This window comes from Mus caroli, chromosome 14 (assembly GCF_900094665.2).
Source record: "Mus caroli chromosome 14, CAROLI_EIJ_v1.1, whole genome shotgun sequence".
In the NCBI taxonomy this organism is placed as follows: Eukaryota; Metazoa; Chordata; class Mammalia; order Rodentia; family Muridae; genus Mus; species Mus caroli.
Window position 1 is genome coordinate 64,099,142 of NC_034583.1, and position 23,989 is coordinate 64,123,130.

Below are 23,989 nucleotides of genomic sequence, written 5' to 3' on the forward strand. Positions count from 1 at the left end.
CTCAGCAATTACATATACCTTCATAATGCAAGTGTCAATTAATTATGTGGAGAAAAATAGAAAATAGTGTGAAGTCATTATAATTTGAGTAATGACGGCCTTGTTACACTGCGATACATTTGTCAGTTCCTCTTGTGGGACCTTCTTTAAAAGGTTCTGCTTTTTCTCTTACAGCGCACACTTCTAAGAAAAGCTTGCATTGCACAATTTGTTTTCAATTTTCTTTCGCCTAAATAGGGGCTGGGGTAAAGTAACCCGTAAATGCAAGCTGCAGAGTCAGTATTTATAAAGCATCTCAAAGGGCCTCTTACCCTTGTCATAATAGAGCAGGTCGGGAACCCAAAGAGGAAGTAAAACAAAGACAAGAAAAGATGATCTTTTAAAATTGGAATATGCAATTTCCCATGCTCTCATTATCACTGTTTGCTGGGATAGCAGGATTTTTTTTTATGAGTTGTTACTGCCTGTGACCCAAGTAAAGGGAAAGCATTCATTTATCAGTCTTTATTTCTGAATAAAATACTGTGGGATAAATGTCTTTCTGCCTTTGCAGCCCTGAGTTCCTTTTCCGTTTCCGTCCAGGACCGGCAACTGTGTATCAGAGCTCCCCACCAGCATCTTTGTTTCAAGAGACCCAAAAGCAAACAGCGTATATTGCTCGGCTTCTTGGTGAGTCACGCAGCTTATTAAAAGCATAGCAAGGCAAGCAAGAATGACTAATGAAACAAATACAAGAAGGTTTCTTGTTTTGTTTTGTTTTAATTAAAGAAAGTTTACTTGGCCCGATGTTAAGGTTCCTTTGGCTATACTTCTTACCAGTTTAAACGCTTGTATTTAAATGTGATAATTACCTTTAAGCAATTAAAGCAATTCCAGTTTAGATACAAAGCAATCTGATACAAAGCTGAAGAGACAGCTCAGTCAGTCAAAAGTACAAAAGAGAAAGCTGACTTAGATCCCCAGGACCCACATTTAAGAAGGGGAAAACATTGGCTTGGTGGTCCATAGTGCTGGAGGTGAAGGGCAGATCTCTGGGGCTCAATGGCCAGGAAGCCCAGACTACTTAGTGAGTTCCAGGCCATTCAGAGTCCCTATCTCAAATAAGAAGGAGGACAAAGCCAATGGTGGTCCTCTGGCCACCTCCATGTACACACACACACACATGCTCACGAACACACACACACACACACACACCCCGAAGAATAGAATTGATAAATGAACAGAGACTAAAGGCATGAATACTTCTTGCTCAACTGTGGATCTGGAACCTGGGGATCGTTAGGACAGGAATTTCAGAAATTTCATATACCAATCCTTATTTATATATTCATTCATTCATTTATTAACTAATAGAACGGAAACCACACCTGCAATCTCTCAGGCCACCTGAACAGGAAGCCACATGTCTGAATAAGTACTTCTGTTCCTACATCCTCTTCTCACATCTCGAGGGTGAGGAGTCTGAGGTTTCCTCCTCGGAGCTCACTGCTTCCTGCAGATAACGTGCTAGATCTCCCATCAGCACGCACTGCCTTTTCTGCATGGATAACACTCAGCAAGAAGATGCCGATTAACCCAAACTCTGCTTGCAGTGGGGTAACTTTCTAGCTTATCACCATCAGAGAGGGTTTGCTTAGCACAGCACAGTTATGTCCCAGAGTTCTGAAGCCATTTCCACGAACACTGGCTGGCTGGGCACCGAGGTCAGTGTCTGTCTAGGTACATTTCCTGCAAGTTCTTTAACTCTGTCTCGTGATGTCAAAAACATCAGAGTAGCCGTGGTCCAATTGCTGCTTAAAGAGTCTGTAAATCCATAGATTTGGATGTTAATCTGGCTCGAGATCTGAGATACACAGTGACAATAACCTGAAAATAAAATCATGACTGTGTGTTTATAGTGATTTTTACATATTTTTAGGTTAAATGTTACCATAAACAATGGAATCTACAAAAACAAAACAAAACAAAACAAAACAAAACAAAAAAACCAACAGCACCATTTAAGGTTGGATTTCAAAGTCTTCAAGAAAGGAATAAATCAGAGCACTCATCATTACACTTAAAATTCGACACAGTTCACCAAGTGAATCCTGGCTGATGAGGTGACTGTCTTACACTGAGAAGGCCCCTGCATCCACTTGAAGAGAACAGCATCCAAAGGGGAACCGCACTTACGGAGCCACCACAATGCTCCAGACACTGGAAGGGAACCCAGGGAGAGAGTCTTCCTGTATGATTTCAGAGGCAGTAACAGGCAGGGTATTTCAGGGGACAAATAGGTAGAAACAACAAGATAACATTGAACCAAGAGACACTTCAGGATACGCTAAGGAAAAGCATGCTCATTAAACGTCTCAAGCTAATCACCGCTGCATCGCACCATATAATGTTGTTGGGGCTATTAGAATTAATAATCATAATCATCGTTTATTATGAGGGCAGCGTAGAGGGCAGTTTTGCAGCAGTGGGGAGATGAACAGATAGACTTGAAAGCAAATCTCCCCCGAGTCCTGGGATGCCGAGCAGACCAGCTCCAGGAACAAAGGTTTTAACTACTTCATTATTGTAAAATTACCACCTGACCACATGGAAGGCAAGGGTTTTCTTCCCAGCTCAGTTCCTGTAATTGAAGGAGATGACACTGATATATACAGCTGACTCTGGCGACTAGAACCAGGAGTATGTGCCAGTTGGGAGCTCAGATGTACTAATATAGTTTTCTTTTTCAGAAGTAATCCCCCCCAAAAAATTTATCTTGTCATTGTACTAGTCAAAAAATAAGACAAGGGCTGGTGAGATGGCTCAATGGGTAAGAGCACTAACTGCTCTTCCAAAGGACCTGAGTTCAAATCCCACAACCACATGGTGGTTCACAACCACCCATGATGAGATCTGATCCCTCTTCTGGTGCATCTGAAAACAGCTACAGTGTACTTATTTATAAAAATAAATAAATCTTAAAAAAAAAAGACAAAAACAAGGTAAGACTATAAAATAGAATTTCAGGAGAAAATAAAAGGTTCCATCAATAATAACTTAAGACAGTTTGTTAATTTAAACTTTTACTGATATAATTGTAGATTTCTGTGCCAATATAAAAAATAATATAGATAATTCTTTCTATCAGTTTTCCTATGTTGCAAAACAGCCTACTACTATGAGCAAAAATTAGCATTGATTCAATTCAACCCGAATGCCTTATACATATCTTCCTGGTTCAACATGTTTTAATGTTTGCATGCTTCATTCTGTACGGTTTTGCTACACATGTGTGTCTAAAACATTTTATTTTTAAGCCCAAATTACCAACAGCATACAGACTATATTGACCAATGTACATAAAAACAGAAATTTAAGACGAGCCTGAAATGGAGGGGAAAAAAAAAACCCCAACAACATAATTTGAGATATTCTAAACCTGAATGGGATTATATTAACTTAGCATTGTAAAATTCATGAGCTTTATAGATGATAATATAGGAATTTTTTTTAGATTTAAATGCCCACGTTTGGCTGGAGAGATGGCTCATTAGTGAAGAGCACTGACTGCTCTTCCAGAGGTCCTGAGTTCAATTCTCAGCAACCACATGGTGGCTCACAACCATCTGTAATGCTATCCAGTGCCCTCTTCTGGTGTGTCTGAGGACAGCTACAGTGTAGTCATATATAAAAGTAAATAAGTAAATCTTAAATGCCTACAATTGGGCTAAACACATTTATTTCTCAGGGTTCCCATCCTGACTGGCTCATTCAATCACAGAAGTGGTCAAGTCCCAGTATCAGCCGTGTGCAAGCTGGAATTCCAGAAAGGGGCTGAACAGTATAGTTTCAGTGCAGCTGAGATGCCCAGGAACTGACTGGGCAAGTCTCATACTGAACACATAGGCCTTAGGACTAAGAGCGCTCTTGTCCAACATAACAAGAAAACAGACGCCCCAGCTCAAGTGGAAAACACAAATCTGCCATCCTGCCACCGTTTTCATTTTATTCAGCTCTAAACTGATTGGATTCTGCCCTGACTTGGTGATGGCAGATATTTACTCAGTCTACTGTCTGAAATGTGAATATCTTCCAGGAATATACTCACAAACATAACCTGAAACCATAGGTACCATCAGTGCAGTCAAGGAAAATATGCAGGCCTCCCAAGGGCACAAAAGCAGAGGTCCTCAGGCTTACTTGTCACTTTTATACGGAGATGTCACATAGAGGTACTTCTTTCTTATCTTGTTTTTTGTTTTGTTTTGTTTTGTTTTGTTTTTCAAGACAAGGGTTTCTCTGTTTAGCCCTGGCTGTCCTGGAACTCACTTTGTAGACCAGGATGGCTTCGAACTCAGAAATCCGCCTGCTTCTGCCTCCCAAGTGCTGGGATTAAAGGCATGCGCTGCCATGCCCCGCTCTTTCTTATCTTTTTATTTTTACGTTTCCTCTTAAAATTAATTCATTCACTGAATCCCTCAGGATCCTTCCTAGCACTGCAGCACACCAGCTGTAGCCTCTCTTCCCACCACTCCACTCCTCCTCCTGTGGATCCCACAGGATCCCAGGCCCTGGACTCCCTCCCTCCGATTGTTGCTGTGTCTGAGCTTCTTCCTCCACTGGGCAGGCCACAGGCCCTGCCTGACAGACCAGGTAGGATAACCACAGACCTTCTCTGCTCTTTCTGTTCCCCAGCAGACTCAATACCTCCCTTCCCTCCTCTCCATACCTCCTGTGGTATCCCACAAACTATTTAATCCAGATTCCTAGACCCAGGATAAAAACACCATCAGTAACGGCCAGGACATTGTGTCTCCACTAGAGTCCCAGCTATCCTACCACAGCAGGCTCTGAATGTTCTAACATAGAAGCACAGGAAAAAGACCTTAAAATCACCATGTAAGGATGATACAGGTCCTTAAAGAGGAAATGTAAAAATCCCTTAAATAAAATAGCAGGAAAATACCAACAAACAATTGCAGGAAATTAATAAATCCCTTTCTAAAAGGCAGCAGAAAACAAAAACAGTTGGGGGAAGCAAACTGTTAGAAGGCCTGACAATGAAAACAGAAGCAACAAAGAAAACATAAACTGAGGGAATTCTGGCAATGAAAATGTTAGGAATTCAAATAGGAACCATAAAGGCAAGCAGATAATAAGATATTATCATATTATTCAACAGATAATAAGAGATGGAAGAGAGAAGCTTAGGCTTTGGGGATATGATAGAAGAAATAGATATATTAATGAAAGGAAATGTTAAATCTAAAACAAATTTTGACACAAAGTATCCAGAAAAGCTGGTACCTATGAAGAAACCAAACCAAAGGACAATAGGAATAGAGGAAGGAGAGGAATCCCAGAAAAATATTTTCAACAACAACAAAAAAAAATGATGGAAGAAAATTTCCTGACCTAAAGAAGGAGACACCTTTAAAGGTAAAGAGAAGAATAAAAAGTCCCAAATAAATTGGCCCAGAGAAGGAAGCCCCCTTAGCACATAATAATTAAAACACAAAAACATTCAGAACAAAGAAAGAATATTAACATCTGCCAGGGAAAATGACCAAGTACACATGACCTCTCAATGGAGACTCTAACAGCCAGAAGGGTCTCGATGAATGTGCTGCAGACTCTAAGAGATCACGGCAGCCAGCCCAGACTACTATACCCAGCAAAACATTCAATCGCCATACGTGGAGAAAATAAGATATTCCATGATAAAGTCAAACAAATACCTACAAATCCCGCCTACAGAAGATGCTATAAAGAAAACTCCAATGAAAGGAAGTTAACTACACCCACAAAAACACAGGAAATAAATAATCTCACACCATCAAAACCAAAAGAAGGGAAACACATACATTCTCTGTTACACACACACCACCACCACCAATAATAATTACAACAACAAAATAAAAATCAACAATCATTGGTGATTAATATCTCTCAATATCAATGGTCTCAATTCCCTAATGGATACACAGACAAACAGAATGGATGTGAAAACAGGATCTATCCTTCTGCTGCATCCAAGAAAAAACACACCTCAACATTAAGGAAAGTTATTATCTTAGGATAATAGATTGGTAAAAGTTATTCTAAACAAATAGATCTAAGAAGCAAGCTGGTGTAGCCTTCTCAATCTTAATATCTAACAGAATAGGCTTCATACCAAAACTAATCAAAAGAGACGGGGAAAGACACTTCACGATCATCAAAGGAAAAATACTCCAAGGTGACCTTTCAATTCTTAACATCTATGACCCAAACACGATTACAACTTGAATCACATATTGACTGAGAGTGGAAGTGGAAGGTTTCAATACCCTACTATCCACAATGGACAGGTCACTCAGACAACAGCTAAACTGAAAAATACGGGAGCTAACAGATGTTATAAACCAAATGGACCTAAGAGAACACAGACCATTTCATCCAAACACAAGAGAATATACCTTCTTCTCAGTGCTCTGTGATACTTTTTCCAAATTTGAGCACATACTCAGACACAAAGCAAATCTCAAGATACAAGAAAATTGAAATAATTCCTTGCATCCTATCAGCCTACCATGGATTAAAGCTGGAATTCTATAGGATCAACATAATAAAAATGACTATCTTACCAAAATCAACCTACAGATTCAATGCAAGCCCCACCAAAATTTCAACACAATTCTTTACAGACCTCCAAAGGACAATTCTCAATTTCATATAGAAAAACAAAAATCCCTGAATACCTAAAAAAAAATCCTATACAATAAAAGAACTTTTCTAGCAGTATCACCATCCCTATTTCAAGCTTTACTACAGAACTATAGTAATAAAAAAATAAAAACTCAAAACTCATGACATTGGCATAAAAACAGACAGATTGATTAGTGAAATTTCATCAAAGACCCAAATGTAAATTCATACACATATATATGGACTCTAATTTTTGACAAAGAAGCCAGAAATATACAATGGAAAAAAAAGAAAAAAAATGGTGTTGGTCTAACTGGATGTTAGCATGTAGACAAATGCAAATAGATCCATATCTATCACCCTGTGCAAAGCTCAAGTCCATGTGGGTCAAAGACCTCCACATAAAACCAGATACACTGAACCTGGCAGAAGAGAAAGTGGGGAGGAGCCTTGAATGCATTGATACAGAAGAGGATTTTTTGAACAGAACACTGATATCCCAGATGCTTAAGATCAACAATTAATAAACGGGACTTCGTGAAACTGAAAAGCTTTTGTTAGGCAAAGGACACTGTCAATAGGACAAACCAGCAGCCTCCAGACTGGGAAAAGATCTTCAAGTCCAAATCTGACAGAGGTCTAATTTCCAAAACATATAAAGAACTATAGAAACTAGATCAAAATCCAAATAATCCAATTTAAAAATGGGGGACAGATCAAAAACAGAGAATCCTCAATACAGGGATCCCAAATGGCTGAGAAATATTTAAATAGATGTTCAACATCCTTAGCCATCAAATCAAAACTACTTTGAGATTCCATTTTACACCTGTCAGAATGGCTAAGATCAATAAATAACACAAGTGACAGCTCATGCTGACAAGTGTAACCTCCCCTCCCCAGCCTGAAACCTGTTTGCTCAGGTTTCACTGTTAGAGAGCATCAGGGCGGAGCTTGCTGCCCTATCGTCCTGCCACTCCCACTGCCGCTGCCTGCCACCTAGCTGTTCCGGAGCTATCACGTGGTCACCTGAAGCTTTACTCCAGGATGATTTGGCGGGAATTGGCCCCCTTCCCCTGCTTCATAACCCAGTGTCGGAAATAGTAAAATCGAACCTTGATCAGACTGATTGTCTTGGTTTTGTGTCTCTCTCTCGCGCGCCGCCTAGTCCCCCCTCTTCTCTTCCAGGTTTCCAAGATGCCTTTCCAGACTAGAACCCAGACATGTGAGCCGCTGGCCTGCCACAACAGACAAGGATATGGAACAAAGGGGACACTGTTCTACTGAAGGTAGTAGAGCCACTACGGAAGTCAATATAGCTGTTCCTTAGACAATTGAAAATCCATCTAACTCAAGACCCAACTATACCACTCTTAGGCATATACCCAAAAAGAAGTTCCATCCTATCACGAGGACACTTGTTCAGCCATGTTCGCTGCCAGAAACTGGCAACAACCTAGATGTCTCTCAACAGGAGGGTAAAGAAAATGTGGTACATTTACACAATGGACGATTACTTAGCTATTAAAAAAAAAAAAGAGGTCATGAAATTACTAGACTAGAAATTATGGGTGGAACTAGAAAAAAAATCATCTTGAGTGAGGTTACCCAGACCCAGAAAAACAAATATGGTGTGTATTCACTGATAAGTGATTATTAGCCATTAAGTCAATGATAAGCTACAATTCATAGACCTGGAGAGATTAAGTAAAGAGAAGGGCTGTAGTGGGGAAGCATGGATCTCCTAGGAAAGGGGAAACAGAGTAAATTTTGCAGATGGACTTAGGGCAGATGGATGGGAGCCAGAGGGATCAAGTAAGTGGAGGGTAATGGGATGGAAGACAGGAGTGCAGAGGAGGTGACTAGAATTGGGGGGGGGGGGGGGGGGGGGNGCCTNGNGTAGNGGAAACATCTTGGAATCTATGAGAGTGATCCTAGTGATGACTCCTACTAATGAGGGATGCAGAGTCTGACCTGGCCATCTTTTGTAGCCAGGCAAAGCTCCCAGTGGCAGTACTGGACTGTATTCAGTTGAGTTGTTGGCCTCGAGTGTTCCATGGTAATCTCCAAACAACTCAGGGTGATGTTAGGGCAGAGGGTTGCTCTCTGAGAAATGACAGCAGGGCCGCATTGCTGAGAACATCATCCACCCAGCTCATTGATGTGGAGAGGTCGAGCTGGTGCATGCATGGAGCCTTTATCCCTAATCTCCTTGGTCAGGCAAGATACACTGCTGACTACTGAAAGAGAAACTTGACACCAAGCCAGCCACAAAACCTTTGACCTACAATCTGTCCTGGCTGCAAGATGTGTTGGGACAATGATGGTGCAAAACTTCTGGGAGTGGCCAACCAATGACCCGATTTAACTTGAGGCCTAACACTGCTTGGATGGCCAGGAACAAGAGACTTGGATAAACCAGAGAACCTAGGGTCAGTGCCTTGTCGGGTTGTCATCAGAGAGGTTTCTTCCTGCAGCAGATGGGAGCGGATGCAGAGACCCATAGTCAGACATTCTGTGGAGACAGGAGTCTAAATTGGAGGCCTCTAGTAAGTCCTTCCTCTCAGAGCTCAGGAAATCCCGTGGAAGAGTGAGCAGAAAGACTGAAGGAGTGAGAGGAGATAGAAGAGACAAGGATAACATGGCCCACTGAATTAACTAAGCAGGGCTCACATGGGCTCACAGAGACGGAAGCAGCTAAGCATGGGGACTGCTGGGGTCTGTACCAGGTCCTCTGTGTGTATGTTGTGGCTGTTAGCTTGGTGTTTATGCAGGACTCCTAATGGCTGGAGTGGGTGTGTCTTTGACTCATTGGCCTGCCATTGAGACTCCTTCCCTCCTGTTGGGTTGCCTTGCCCTGCCTAGGCATAAGGGTTTTTGCTTTGTCTTATTGGATTTTGTTTTGTTGTGTTTGGTTATTGTCTCTAAGAGGTCTGCTCATTTCTGAAGGGAGATGGAGGGGATGTGGATCTGGGGGAGAGGGGAAGGGAGGGAGAGCTGACATGATCAGAGGCAGGGGAAACTGATCAGAATACACTATATGAGCGAAGAATTCATTTTCGATTTTTTTTTAAAAAGAGACTCAGTACAAAGGTTAATTCATTCAGAGGGTAATTTTTATAACAAAATTTAATCATATACATTCCATAAGCTCTACTGAACCCCTCTTTTCTTCCAAATAGTTCCCTCCTACTTTCATGTCTCTGGGTGTTTGTGCATGTTAACTCAAAATGTTATTCTGCCACGTTCATTAAAACAAGCCCAAATGTACAGAGTGCTCTCTATATAGGTCAGAATACTGAAGCACAAGTCAACATAACAAACTTTCACAATTCAGTTAGAGATTGCTAGCTTCAAAATATACTTTAAATATTGGATATATAAAATTTACCCTTATAAACACCATTTGCTCCTACAATACATATTTAAACATGTCTGACTGAAAAAGGACATTTCACTGAGCATTATCAGGGGAAGATAAAATGAACTCCGACTAGTGTTTTCATCTTGATCCCGCTTAAGACTCAGAAATGAGAAGTCCTAGCTGCAGAATTCAGGTTCTGTGTGCCCAGGGTTAGTAACCAGGGTGGAGCAAGAGGCCCTGAGTGTGTCTGTAGGGATCCTTTCCTTCAGAGCTTTGATTTTCAGCTAAAACTGAGAGTGGTGATGAGATCAGCCGGCTTCCGGAGAGCTACAGATGACCACAGGACTTCCCCCTTCCACCGCCTTACTTTAGTTCAGTTCTTTCGAGGCAGCCTGCTACCAGCTGTTGGTGCAAAGAGAAGACAGGGACAGAAAGTAAACATTTTTAAGGCAAAACAACCAATAAGTCTGCAGATTTGGCAACAAAATCAGCGTTCATCACTTAAAATATGTGTTGCAAAAGTCTCAGTCATTTCTGGGAAATTCTGTGTAGTAGCCATTCCAAACTTACTTTAAATGGCGATTGAGATTGGAAAATTCACACTCTCTTGTGTCTTCTCTGTATTCTCGTGGTTAGCAACCTATGCATGAGTTGGTTAGAGCTGGGCTCTTGCTCTTTGAGATTCTGTGGGAAAGTGCCACAGCACCACAGGATAGGGAATTTCATTTCTCCATTACGTCTCTTCATTGTTTAAACAAACAAAACAACAACAATAAAAAATACGTAATTGTCATACTTTTATGTATGTATGTGTGTGTGTGTGTGTGTGTATATATATATATATATATATATATATTACTTAAGATGGAGTTCTGTACCTCTTGATTTCCACTTCAGTATAATAAACAGTGTGCTCAAGTCCATTAACATAGACCCAGCTACAACATATATGAAATCCATAAAAGCGGTGTCTGGAAGGAGGCAGCTGACAACTCTGTCATCACTAGAGACTTAGGTTCTTTCTAGAATGTCACTGTTCTTTTTTACATACATGTGCCACCTCCTGGTCCAAGAGGCTACTCTAGATCTCGCCTCCACATCCAGAGTCTGACCAAAGAGGAGGAAAAGGGGAGGAGGCGTATCCTCAGCTCTAAGGACATCTTCCAGAAGTTGCTTATATCATCTCATGCTTACAGATCCTTTCCCAGACGTGGCCAGATGCCATATCTAGTTACAAGGGCAGCTGGGAAACAGAGCTGTTATTCTAGGTGGCTGGTATCCAGGAAAATACTGGGACTTCTATTACAAGGATGGCTGCTGCATTTGAACCAATTTACGCCTGTGATACCACCTTCTTGCCTTCCTTGTTTCCCTTCCCAAATGAGAGAGTATCAATCTGATTCCAAAACAATGTCTGGGTCAGGCTTACTCTTGGGAGGAACCATTGCACAGGAAAAGGTTTCATATGTGGATACACGGATGCAACCCTCTACAAGGGTACAGCTTCATGTTGTCCTTCCATGTCACTGGGTTGGTAAAATATTCAGGCTTGGTCTAAAACTCCCACCAGCAAGGCCTTCTGTAATCTTACCAAACCATTAAACCCACCCTTCCAGAATCCCCTCCAAGGCTGCTGAATTGGGATTCACTTTCCAACCCATGGACTCTCGTGGATACATTTTGGCTTATAGCATAGCCTTACCCAGACTATATGAAATTGAGAAAGACCTTGGGGGTCCCAATGAAGGAGTTGCAGAAGAGACTGAAGGAGCTGATGGGGTTTGCAGCCCCATGGAGGGAACAACAGTGTCAACAGGAGCTCCCGGGGACTGGACCACCAACCAAAGAATACACATGGAGCAACCCATGGCGCTAGCCACATACGTGGCAGAAGATGGCCTATTGGACAATAGTGGGAGGAAAGGCCCTCAGGCCTGAGGGTGTTCAATGCTCCAGTGTAAGGAATTGCCAGGGCAGGCAGATGGGAGTGGGTGGGTGGGGGAGCACCTTCATAGAAGCAGGGGGAGGGAAAATGGGATAGGAGATTTACAAAGGGGAGACCTGGAAGGGGGACAATATTTGAAATGTAAATAAAGAAAATATCCAAGAAAAAAAGAAAAAAGAGAGAGAAAGACTTCTTTGAAGGAAGAGATGCTATGACCAAATGTGCCAGTTGTATGGTCTGAATGCATATTGTTGCCCATTGGTTTGTGTTGAAGGCTTGGTCCTCAGCCGGTGGTGCTGTTGGAGGAGGGGGGGGATTGGTTGAAGAAAGAAGGCCACTGAGGGCATGCCCCTGAAAGGTAAATTGGAACTCAGGTCCCTTTCTCTCTCTCTGGAAGCTTCCTGGCTGCTTCAAGTTACACAACTTTCTCTGCTATGTGCCTACCTCCTTCACAGTTTTCCTTGCTGCACCAGACCAATAGATCCTGCCAAATTTCCAAAACCATGAGCTAAAATCAAATATTTCACCCATTTTAAATTTTTTCCAGGTATTTTTCACAGTAACAAAACCTGGTTAATATGTTAGGCAATCAAAACAAAACAATAGCCTAACTCTAGTCTGTCCACTCTACTATGTTTCCTGTTTTTTAAGATGAGGTAACTACTCCAGAACTGAACAGTCAATACACTCCAGTCACTGCTGAAGTGGAGAATAGATAGTGTGGAGAAGTAGAAACTGACCTATTATATCTAGAAGGCCTCTCAGGGCTGGAGAGATGGCTTTCTCATCCAGTGTGCCCAAGTTCGGTCCCCAGTACCCATGTCAAGTGTCTTACCACCACCTGTCACTAAGAGATCTGATGCCATCTTCTGAATTTCATGGAACTTTTATTCACAAATGCACATACATCTTCCACACACATACACATATACATATAATTAAAAATAAAATAAATATTTGAGAAGTTATATTTACAATTAAGCCTATCTAAATATTAAGGCATAATTCATAATTCATAGAATTCTGATACTGGAGCGACAAGCCCAGAATGAATTAATGGAATTTTTGTGTCCTCATGAAATAATCTCTTGAATGCCATTGAGACCTGTATTCGTTGCCTAAATATAGTGAGAGATTTAAAGGAAGTGAATACCCTCAATCTAAATTCTCTTTTTTCAGAATTCATTTTATAGCATTACTATCTGATACTATCATGTCCAAGTTATAGCACTCGGCTCAGTTTCTCATTTCTGTAATATATTGTAGAAAATGTCGAATTTAAAGAGAGTTGGGTCTGAATCTCAGTTCAATTTGAACAAGTCAAGTCACTAACCTTGGTCAAGCTTAAGATTATCCTGTGTAAACTGAGGATTGTATCACAGTGCTTACTTCATGGAGTCACTGTGGGGATTAAAACAGGTCACATGTGGTGACTTGTCCCTTAGCACAATGTCTGACACACAGGTGCACACTACAGCTATGATCATTATTATTATGACTAATTGTACCTGTACTGGGTATACAGTAGGTACCCAATGGATATCTGTTTCTCTTTAACAGGGATTCTTTTTGTAGTGGTCCCGGATATCAGATCATTTCCTATGTACAGGTCATAGCTGACTTCTGTTTCAGGACCAAAATAGTTGAGGGAAATGGAAATACAGAGAGATGGTTTTGGAGATTAGACACTGAGAATACCAACCTTTTGCCTGAAACCTAGTGTTGCCTTATAATCACAGTCTCTGTGGTCAGAAGAAAGTCATGAACCTACTCGTGCTGACTACTTCGCTTCAGCACCAAAGCATGATCCTTCATCCTGCAGGACACACAGCCAAAGGGATCCCCAGACCCAAGTTTTCCAAGGAGGCTCGAGAGACAGTCATGAGTGTGGGGATAATCATCCCCCAGGCTCAAGCACTGAATGAGGAGGGGTTAGTGGAGTGCTTTAGCTCAGTGGTTCCTCTGAACTTTTAGGCAGATGTGCAAGACTCACCTGAACCATGAACTAGTTCAAGGTCCCTCACTAGAGGAGGAAAACAAGGACTCGTGTGAGCTAATGGCAACCAGAAAGACTGGTTAAACAGGGTCCAGGACCTTTTGGTCAAAATGGAAGAACTTTGGCCATAAATGCTAAGGAAAGAGAAAGAATTTCAAGATATTCAACACTGGGTGTCACTGCCAAATTCTAATCAAGGATCAGTCCAAAAGAAATACCCATCAAATTCTTAGGAAAGTAGGCTGGGATGAGAGATCTGAGAGGGACATTGGCTAAAACCATAGGGTCAAGTGGCATCTCACCATACTGTCCTAGTTTTTCATTGGTATTGTTATTTTTAAAGACCGGGTAACCCTGGTCTTGCTTGAAGATCAATATGTCCCTCAGACTGACCTTGAACTTCGAGTGATCCTCCTGCCTCTGCACTAACCCTCTCGGCCTTCTTGGTTTCTTGATAATAAAAGTCCTGCCAGTTTGTCAGTGCTGCTGTGACCTGTGGACTGGTAACTGATTCTAAGGTACTGAGTTTACCCCTCATTTCCTCTCTCCATTGCTCTAATGTTCCCTGGCAGAGAGGCAGCAGCCCTGTCACTGACGATGCTGGCACAGAAGACAGTCTGCACATCAGCTAGGCAGCTCCAGAAGACAGAGCCAGGAATTTTCTGTAGTCTTTCTCCCAATTTTAATTTTGGAGCTCAGACCTCTCGCATGAAAATTTGTTTATTTTTGAGACAGGGTCTCTCAATATAGCCCTGGTTCTCCTGGAATTCACTACGTAGATCAGGCTGGCCCAGAAGTCACAGAGATCCACCTGCCTTAGCCTCCGAAGTGCTAGGAATCAAGATGTGCAGCAACATGCCTGGCTATTTATTTATTTGAGACAGGGCTTCATGTAGCCCAGACTATCTTCAAACTTGTTTATAGAGCCTAGGATGACTCTGAATTTCTGACCCTCCAACATCTGCCTTTGAGTACTTGGATTAAAGCTATGACCAATCACAGCCAGTGTACACAGTGCTGGAGATCAAACTCAGGGCCTTGTATATGTGAGGCTAGCACTTTACAAACAAGTTTCTTCCTAGGCCTCCACGTGGATAAATATTTCAAAGTATAAAAATAATTAAAATATCCCTTCCGTTCCTCCTCCCTTTGAGATGTGCCTGCAATCATCAGTCCGGAGTGTACTCGGAGCTTTGGAAACAGGATACTCGGCCCTGCAAATGTGATGGGCCATTAGTCCCATGGCTTCTTTAGTGACTTGGGTCTGAAGCACCAACTCCTAGTTTTGACCAAAAGCAGTTTTGAGATGCTCTTGTGCCTGGTTCGGAGAGTGTCCAGTTTCAGCCTCCCCTCAGGTTTCGGGTTTGCTGAAGTCCTCTCTAGATTCACATTGGCTCAGGCTTGGTTGGCTTGGCTGGTTGGGTCATGTTCAGGGTTTTGTGTTTGTTTTTTGTTTTGGCTTGGTTTTGCTGTTAGAGAGAAGCCCCTGGAAGGCCTGTGTCTTACCCCTGATAAAACTTAAAGGCAGTCTGTTTCAACTTTCTGGAAGCCACAAGAATGCTCTATGGTAAATTCCTGAGGACCACTTTACTGGGGGCCTTGAGGGTAGGACAGGAAAGAATGACAAGGTTGTCTTATGGCCCAGGGATCGCTGGGCTGCTGTAGTTCTACTGAGGTCAAGGCCACATCTCTATTTGTAAGTAGGGATGTAATTTCCAATGTCATTCATCAGGTGAACGGGTGGATTTATCTAACTAAAGCACAGACCAGCAGATGACCTGTCTGGGAGTTTTGCCACATCCATACTGGCTGCCCAGAGTGAACTATTGCTCCCGAGAGCTCTGACCTGGCAGTGGACAGAGAAAAGCTTGTTCTCAGTTTTCCTGCCCCTGCTGAGATATCACAGCTCTCTAAAGAACCCAGTCAGGCTCTGAGAGAACAAGAGGCAAAGGCTGGAGGCGAACTGCATGAGTAAGTACCTGCTTGGTCAGTACTCTGTCTTTTCTGTCCCAAAGCTATTACCTGGGTTCGCCTGGACTCCGCCAACCATTTCTTGGTTTGCTTCCCTACACCCACCCCCTCTTCTCTGCCACTCTCACCCTCTGGGAACTGTCTTTGCATACTCATTTCATGTCCTTCTGGTATTTACAACTTCAGTACCAAGTCCAGGAGAGCAAAGTAACCACCTACATTTTCCACAGAAGCTGTTCTAATGCTATTAGGATGTGGGACATGCAATGCTGGCTCGGTGTCCTTTGACACTGTGTGATGGACTGGCAAGATCTGTCACAGAGTCACTCTATAGACAGAAAGGCTTTGTTCTGGAAGCCTTGCATTTGTGTGTGGGGGACCGAGTATGCATGGGAATGCGTAAATGTGTTCATTCAGATGTGTGTGCCCCCTGATGCATGTATGAAGGCAACGGTAAGCCCCGGGTAGCTTTCTCTACTACTCTCTACTTATTATTACTTGAGATGGGTCTCTCTCCAATCCTGGAGTTGGCTCTTCGGCTAGACTCTGGAAGTAAAACATTCTCTGCCTGATGATCATGCTACAAGAAAATCATGGATACCAGAAAACAAGGACTCGTTTTTTACAAAGTTTTTATTTTTGATCTGGGTCTTACAATGTAGACCAAACTGATCTTGAACTCATAGAAACCCACTGCTTTCTGACCTATGACTGCTGGCATAAAAGGCATGTACCTTTTTTTGCCTGGCAAAAAGGGACTTTTATGATGAAGCTATTTATTGGGGAAAACATTATAAGTAACATATAATAAATAGGAATTACTTGGAATCATACTTTTTTTTAATTAGGTATTTTCCTCATTTACATTTCCAATGCTATCCCAAAAGTCCCCCATACCCTCCCACACACACACACCCCTACCCACTGACTCCCACTTTTTGGCCCTGGCGTTCCCCTGTACTGGGGCATATAAAGTTTGCATGTCCAATGGGCCTCTCTTTCCAGTGATGGCCGACTAGGCCATCTTTTGATACATATGCAGCTAGAGTCAAGAGCTCCGGGGTACTGGTTAGTTCATAATTTTGTTCCACCTATAGGGTTGCAGATCCCTTTAGCTCCTTGGGTACTTTCTCTAGCTCCTCCATGGAATCATACTTTTAAAAAAATTGCCACACCATGAGCATTTCAACTTTATAGAAAAATTATGGGAAAGTAGAAATTAGCCAACATCTCATCATCGAGAGAACGGCTCGATGTTAAAGTCACTGTATTTCCAAGCAGGTTTTAGTGTAAACGTGCACTTGGTTTTGACTGCATGTGTGTGGTTCTAATGGTCTGTATTACACCTGTCAAGAAACCTAGGCCTCAGTACTTGTATCATGTGTATCACCAGGCTGTTCCATCCTTCCATGGTAGGTTCCCACACAAGTCCTCTTGCGACAGAGGAAACTTGGTGACTGGGTGATGAGCCTGTCTCCAGAAACCTCCTGTTTACTTCCTGGTCTATGGCTTGCACCAGTCACATGCCAGCCTTAGACACTGTCAAGAATGGCCCGGTGTGATCAACTCAGAAGCTATGAATTCTCTACGATCAGCTGAATTACCATGTAAGTAGAAATCAGGGATCTCTGAAGGAGAGATTTCCAACATTTACTGAGTGCATGGATGTAGGCACTGAGCATCAACAACTATCAATGTCAGAGAAAGAAACAACCCTACTTACTTACATGCCACAGTGGAAGGAGTCACTGCAGCTGCAGAAATGAGCTTGCCAAAACCAACCAACCAACCAACCAACCAACCAACCAACCAACCAACCACTAAACAGTCAAGACTCTATGTGGTGAGTATGTGAGGTGTATTCAGGGAAATTAAACTTGGGAGAAAACAGAGGGGCAAGTAACTTGATTTCTTCAATTAATAAGTTGCATGGAACAGAAGAGGCAGGAGATGGAATTTATAGATTAAAGGGGGAGATGTGAGGATTATAATACAATCACTGTGTCTGAGTTCCTTCCAGTCCCAAGTCAACCTGCTAAGGAATCATGGTACTTTTTAAGTACTGAGGACTTAAACCAGAACAGAGTGTTGGATGGCCAAGGAGCCAACGTTAGTTTTGGTGGGTGTGATAATATTTTGATTAGAACTTTCAAGATTCTTGATCATTTAGAGATATTCACTGAAATATTGGCAGATGAATAAGATGTTTCAATATAACATGATGGTAGGGAGAAGAAAATCCTTATAAGTCAAGGTGGGTCACAAAGTACTGACTGTTAAATGAATCTCAATTTTATTTTCCTGGTTAATTATTCTATTTTAACATATTTTTTACTTTTTTCTAAAATTGATAAGAAAAAGTATGGCTTTTGATCTGCAATGCTTTAATTTACTCAAATATTCTATATATTTATCAGATAAATATATAGGTTATTTCTCGAGTGTGTTATGCGAATGGTGGTGTCTTTTCTTTTTCATGTGTTAGAACCTGGTAGCCAATTACAGAGTGGGCCTGACAGATGTGCTTAGGTCATAGGAAAGGGATGAGATTCCAGGGAGCTCCCTCACCCTTTAGTTACATCAGGACAGGGTTAGCCTTTCCACAGTAAGGGGACAAGTGTGGTCTAGAGCAGAGAGCAAGCCTTTAGCAGACACCAGGTCTTCTGATGGTGTCATCCTGGCCTTCTTGACTCCCAAAAATGTGACACTGAAGTTTTGGTGATGGCAGCATGAATGGACAGATGCCATGTTCTCCAGTTATAAACAACGCTGCAGTGATGATCCTTTGACGTGTTTCCATGCCAGGAAAGTCCTGACCGTGAGACTGTTAAGGCAAAGGGCAGATTGTCTACCGGAAATGACTTCCTCTAACAAGCTAAGCTTTGTTATATTTTTAAAACATGTAGGTAACCCCAGGCTTTTGGCTCCTATTCCATTGGGTTTGTGGATTCATTTTAGAATAGATTCCTTCCTAAGGACAAGGTTCTTCACTTTGCCTTGCCCCTGGGTAGTTTTAGTTCTCCTCGCTGATTTTATGTTGACTTTGTAACTGGACATCAGTCCATTCCTGATGACATCCACAAGCGCCTTTGATTTTAATTTCAGTTCATTTCCTAAAGGTTTCAAAGTATGGTTAGGTCAGGCCCAAAGTGAGAATAGTTTAGGTGGTGTTTGCCCAGAGATCTGGGGAAGCCCACTCCTCCTGGTCTTCTTGTTTGAAGTCTCTAGATATACATACTAAGCAAAGCATGCGAACGAGATCACTGTTTCAGGCTTGATACAGGCTGATGTTAAGCTGGTGCAAATTAGACCACAAACATTGTACTATAAACATCTACAATACTCAGAGCCCAACCTGCCTGTTGAAATCTGCTCTGCTCGTCCTAGCACCCCACCCACAATCTCAGTCCTTGTTCTTAAAATACTGGGAAAGGCTACTTTGGAGCACACCACTGACCAGAAATTTGTACAATCAATAGTCAAAGAGCATTTTGTTCAGCACCTTGCTGTTTCAGGCACAAGGAAGAAAGAGCTGAAGAAACTAAAACGTCACCTGCCCTTTTGGGGAGGGGTTCGAATGTTTTCTCTTCCCTCCAGCTTTACATAGAGCAGTGAAAAGGGTCACTGCCCGAGCCTATCACTAGACAGGTACCCTATGAGCGGACAGTATGCTACCCTAGCTCCGTGACAACTCTGCCTTCTAGGACAGACATCCATAAACGCCTCTGAATTTAACTCATCAAAAACTGAAATGGGGTTAATCATGATGGTGCATGCCTACAACCGTATCTGAGGGATTGGTTGGTACGAAGAGTTCAATGTCAGATTTTGCCATTTGGTCTCAAAATACTTTTTGTGTGTATAACTGCATCACCTAAAGCATCTGCTCCAATTTCAGGTCTCTTGGTCCAGCGTCATCACACGCTATCAGGGTACTATGGGGATGCAGCAACTGTATCCCCGTACTTCTTAGACAGACTCTTGTTTGTTTGTTTGTTTGTTTGCTTGCTTGCTTTGGTTTTTTGAGACAGGGTTTCTCTGAATAGCCCTGGCTGTCCTGGAACTCACTTTGTAGACCAGGCTGACCTCGAACTCAGAAATCCACCTGCCTCTGCCTCCCAAGTGCTGAGATTAAAGGTGTGCGTGTGCCACCATGCCGGGCTTAGATATACTCTTAAGAGGTTTATTATTGAGTGAATGTAGCCACTTACTTTGATCAAAAGGACCTTTGAATTCTTTATCACTTTAAATGGTTAACCAAAACTTGCCTACTTCTTTGACTTACTTATAAGACTAACTTTCTTACATTGTAACATATTTATATCACTGAAACAATCCCTGCGTTGATCATGGTATTTATTGTTGGATCCTATTTGATGACATTTTATTTAGGATTAAAACAATATGTCATCTTTGTCAGGTTTTATCAGCATGCTTTGTGAGATATTAAACAGTAAAATGCTCTATTTTAAAGGCAAAGATTTTGGGCCCATAAACACGTGACACACCAACCTCACACTTTTTTCTGGCCTTCCACATCTTGTCCTAACTTCATTTTCTTTTCTCTTTAAGCCCAGCCCATTGTTATACTAAGTTCACAGACTGTTGTTTAGCCTAAGCTGAACGTTCAGCCTCTGAACAATGAACTTGCTCAAGACAAAGAGGGGATCAAGCCTGCCTCTTCCAAAAAGCCCTTTGTGGATCCTGTGAACCAGCCTGTAGTTACACTGCTAAGGCCTTCATTATCTGACCCACTTTTTAAAGTCATTTGGAAAGAAACCACATGGTCAAGAGGTAAAAGAAGCCCTGTGGAATGAAGAGATGGATTTGAGTCACCTCTAATCATATGGCCCAAGGCAAATTACCCAAATCCCCATTGTCTTCCCCTAAACTGATGTGTATATATATAAACACATACATATATGTATATACATTTACTATATATAGCACAATATTTTAATGTATGTATATAATGTGAGGGCAAAAATCAAGAGGAGGAGGGTGGGAGGCTAACTTGTTTGAGGCTAACTTGGGCTAATACAGAGCCCCTGTTCCAAAGCCATAACATTATCTCTTCTCTTTGGACTTTTCTAGTGCACACTGCTCATAACTGTAGCCACTATGTAGCATAGCAGCCTTCTTTCTGAGCTTGCTCCTCCTAACTGAAATTTGATCACTAGCCCCACAGGCTCCCTTCTCCCTAGTCCCAGTAACCACCTCTCTACTTTCTGTTGGTGCGACTTGACTTTTTCAGTGCTCCTTAAATGAGATCCGTAAGTATTTGTGCTGTATGTCTACTTTGCTTAACATCTTCCAGGTTCATTCCAGATCGTCCCAGGTGACAGGATTTCCTTCATTTTAAAACCGGACAGCTCTCTGGGCCCTCAAACAAGAGACAATGAGGTGGGCCTCCTGGATGGAGTTGCTAAGACTGGACTAGCGCGCACAGAATGCAATTAGCCTCCTATTTCGCAGCAAGCAGGAAAACCAGCGCCTTTGAATGTAAGACCTAAAACCAGAGAGACGCAGGTTCCCCGAAATCGGGGCACTACGCTAGAAAGCGGGGTCCAGCACAGGGTCCCCAGAGAAGCCAGGGTCTCCGGTCCTGGCCGAGGAGGGAGGAGGGGCGCAGCGCGCAGCCCCCTCCCTTCTCTTTGTCCCCTTCCCCTTCCCTCGCTCCCTTGAACTCGCTCTCCTCCTCCCCTGGTTTCTCTTCTTGCTCCCGCGGCCCCCTCCTCCCCGCACGGCTGAACTCGAGCTCAGCCCGCCAGGCCGGGCCGCTTCAGGGGGAGGCGCCAAGTGTCCGCTGTTCTTGGCCCCGGGCGAGCAGTCCCCGCTGCCGGGGAGCGGAAAGGACGCGCGGCGCGGAGGTAAGCCTGCGTGTGGGCGGCAGGCGCCGGTGGGCGGGCGAGTCCCGGGGGCGAAGGCCAGGCGGAGGCCTCACCCTGCGCCCGGCCCGGTGCGCAGCCGCTGCGGGGGCAGGGCGCAGCGCCAACCCACCCCGGCCGGGGCCCGGCGCGCACGCGCGAGCCCGTGGACCAGGTCGCTGCGGTGGCTCTGGGTTCACGTCCCTTCCCGGGCCCTGGGACCGCTTAGCGGTGCGCATGCGCGCAGGCCCAGCCTGGGGGGGGGGGTCCGTTTTGTGCGTCGCCCTGAGGCCTCGGCTGTGGGGTTCCCGCTTCCAGCTGGGGGAACCCCTGCCCCCGGTGTCTCCAACCCTCCCGTGCACGCGGCGCGGGCTAGCGGTGACGTTTCCAGGACTTTCCGCTCTTTCCCGCCCGCAGCCGCCTCGCCGACTCCATGGCGGCACACGCTTTAGGCCTTTGGTCCCCGAAGTGGAGGGATGGCTGGGAAGGCCTGGCTGTCCTAAGGGTTTTCAGTCCTTTGGGCGCTGCTGAGGCCGGAAGTGGAGGAGTTTAGAGGTGAAAAACTTTCCGATGCCCCTTCTTGGCGGCGATGGAACTTCCGCCTGAGTTGAAGCTAGGCTTCCAGCCGACTTTTTGCCTTTCTTTCCAAGGTAAAGATTTAAGTCGGACTGTAGCAGAGGACTTAGAGATGCTGCTCCCTTGCACACCCAGAGATTGCCCTGCCTGCACGGACTAAGCTTGGCCACATTGGGCCACTTGACGAGATTGTTGTGACAGTCAGAGAGATTTCATAAATGTGGCCACGTTGGGAAAGGGAACAAAGAGAGGTTCAGTGACCCAGGACCCCTTAGAGGCCCTAACTTGAAGTTTAGGTTTAAATCGTGAGCAAGGGGTGTATGTGCAGAGTTGGCCTGGTCCAGGTTTGGTCCTGCCTGTCACTGATCCATCCTGTCTCGGCTTCAGTCACAATTCCATGGAGTCCAAAGCCCGATACCTGAAGGGAGAGGCGAACGTGTTTCTCTTTAGAATTATCTTCCATCTTGATAGAACGGTTTTGGCCATTAAAGCCGAATAAAAGAGACCGAGTTCACAGTCCTGTGGAACTTGGTTCTTTAGTGCATTCCTGTGATGGTCACTGTTTAACGGTCATTGAGTCCGCTCTGTATTCGCACCTTCCCAGTAAAATCTGTCACCGTACTGGCCAATGGCATGCAGTTAAGTCATAGTTTCCAGGGCTACTATGAAGACTAGCAATGCCATAACTTCTGTGCTTTCTAGTCACGTGCTTATGAGTTAAACCGAAAAATCCTGATACTTTCAACTCTTACCTATACACTGGGAAGAGCAGTGACATCTGTCACAGTGGCAGTTCTGTAGGCTTCAGGACGGAGCATTGAAGTATTCCCTCCTAAAAGGACTTTCCATTCACCACAGAAAACGAAGAAGTCAGAATCTTTCATATAGGAAAAACTAACCAAATAACCTCTACAGATGTGCTCAGAAAAACTACATAGCCAACTTTCCATATCCTTATATTCTGCAACCGTGGATTCAACAAATCTTGAATTGGAGATATTAAGAAAGATCCTTGACTGGACATATAGAATTTGGGGGGGGGGGGTTATTATTAACAATAAAATACATCAGCGTTTTAAATTTAGTTTTTTTCTTTTAAGACATGTACTTCGCTGGCTCCGACTGGCCTGAACAACGTGTCAGGGTAGCCCAGGTTGGCCTCGAATTGAAGAGTCTCAGCTTCTCCAGTATTGAGATCACAGGCACCAAGCCTGGAAGGAGAGCAATCGCCCACACTAGTGTTAGTTCTCGGGCTGGCTGGAAGTACACAGGAGCGGGTGTGCCTGGCTGCGTGGCACATTGCAGCTTTTGTAAGTGACTTGCTGGGGTTTGGGTCCTGCAGCAGTCTCACTCTACTCTGGCTTACTGTACCTTAATGTCCCCTGACATGAAGTCATGGAGATAACTAGTGTGATGCCATGATTTTAGCGATCGATCCCTAGAGGTGGTTTTATATGAGCCAGACAAATGTAAGCGGCCATTGGCTCTGTCTGTAGAGGACTTAGAGAAGACATGGATGAAGAGGGACTGTTTTAGGACATAAAGTGTGGTTCCATTGAGGTCTTTCATTTAAATGAAGTAGATCAGACACTCTTTTTTTTTTT

At 43.4% G+C, this 23,989-nt stretch overlaps 1 protein-coding gene across 18 annotated transcripts in view; it reads left to right on the forward strand.

Moving 5' to 3' along the window:
- Positions 1–15,728: 15,728 nt before the first annotated feature.
- The window catches only part of Rcbtb2 (RCC1 and BTB domain containing protein 2), a 49,080-nt gene continuing 40,819 nt past the window's right edge, over positions 15,729–23,989 (forward strand). For 2 of the 18 annotated variants that reach the window (XM_029468813.1, XM_029468816.1), the window contains exons 1-4: positions 17,535–17,549; positions 20,515–20,736; positions 21,260–21,444; positions 23,486–23,695. The gene's annotated coding sequence lies outside the window, so the exon portion shown is untranslated. Of the gene's footprint in view, positions 15,943–17,358; positions 17,786–20,514; positions 20,737–21,122; positions 21,216–21,259; positions 21,445–21,727; positions 21,813–22,315; positions 22,460–23,485; positions 23,696–23,989 lie in introns of those variants that run through there. The other 16 variants (XM_029468814.1, XM_029468817.1, XM_029468824.1 and 13 more) reach the window with 13 other exon arrangements.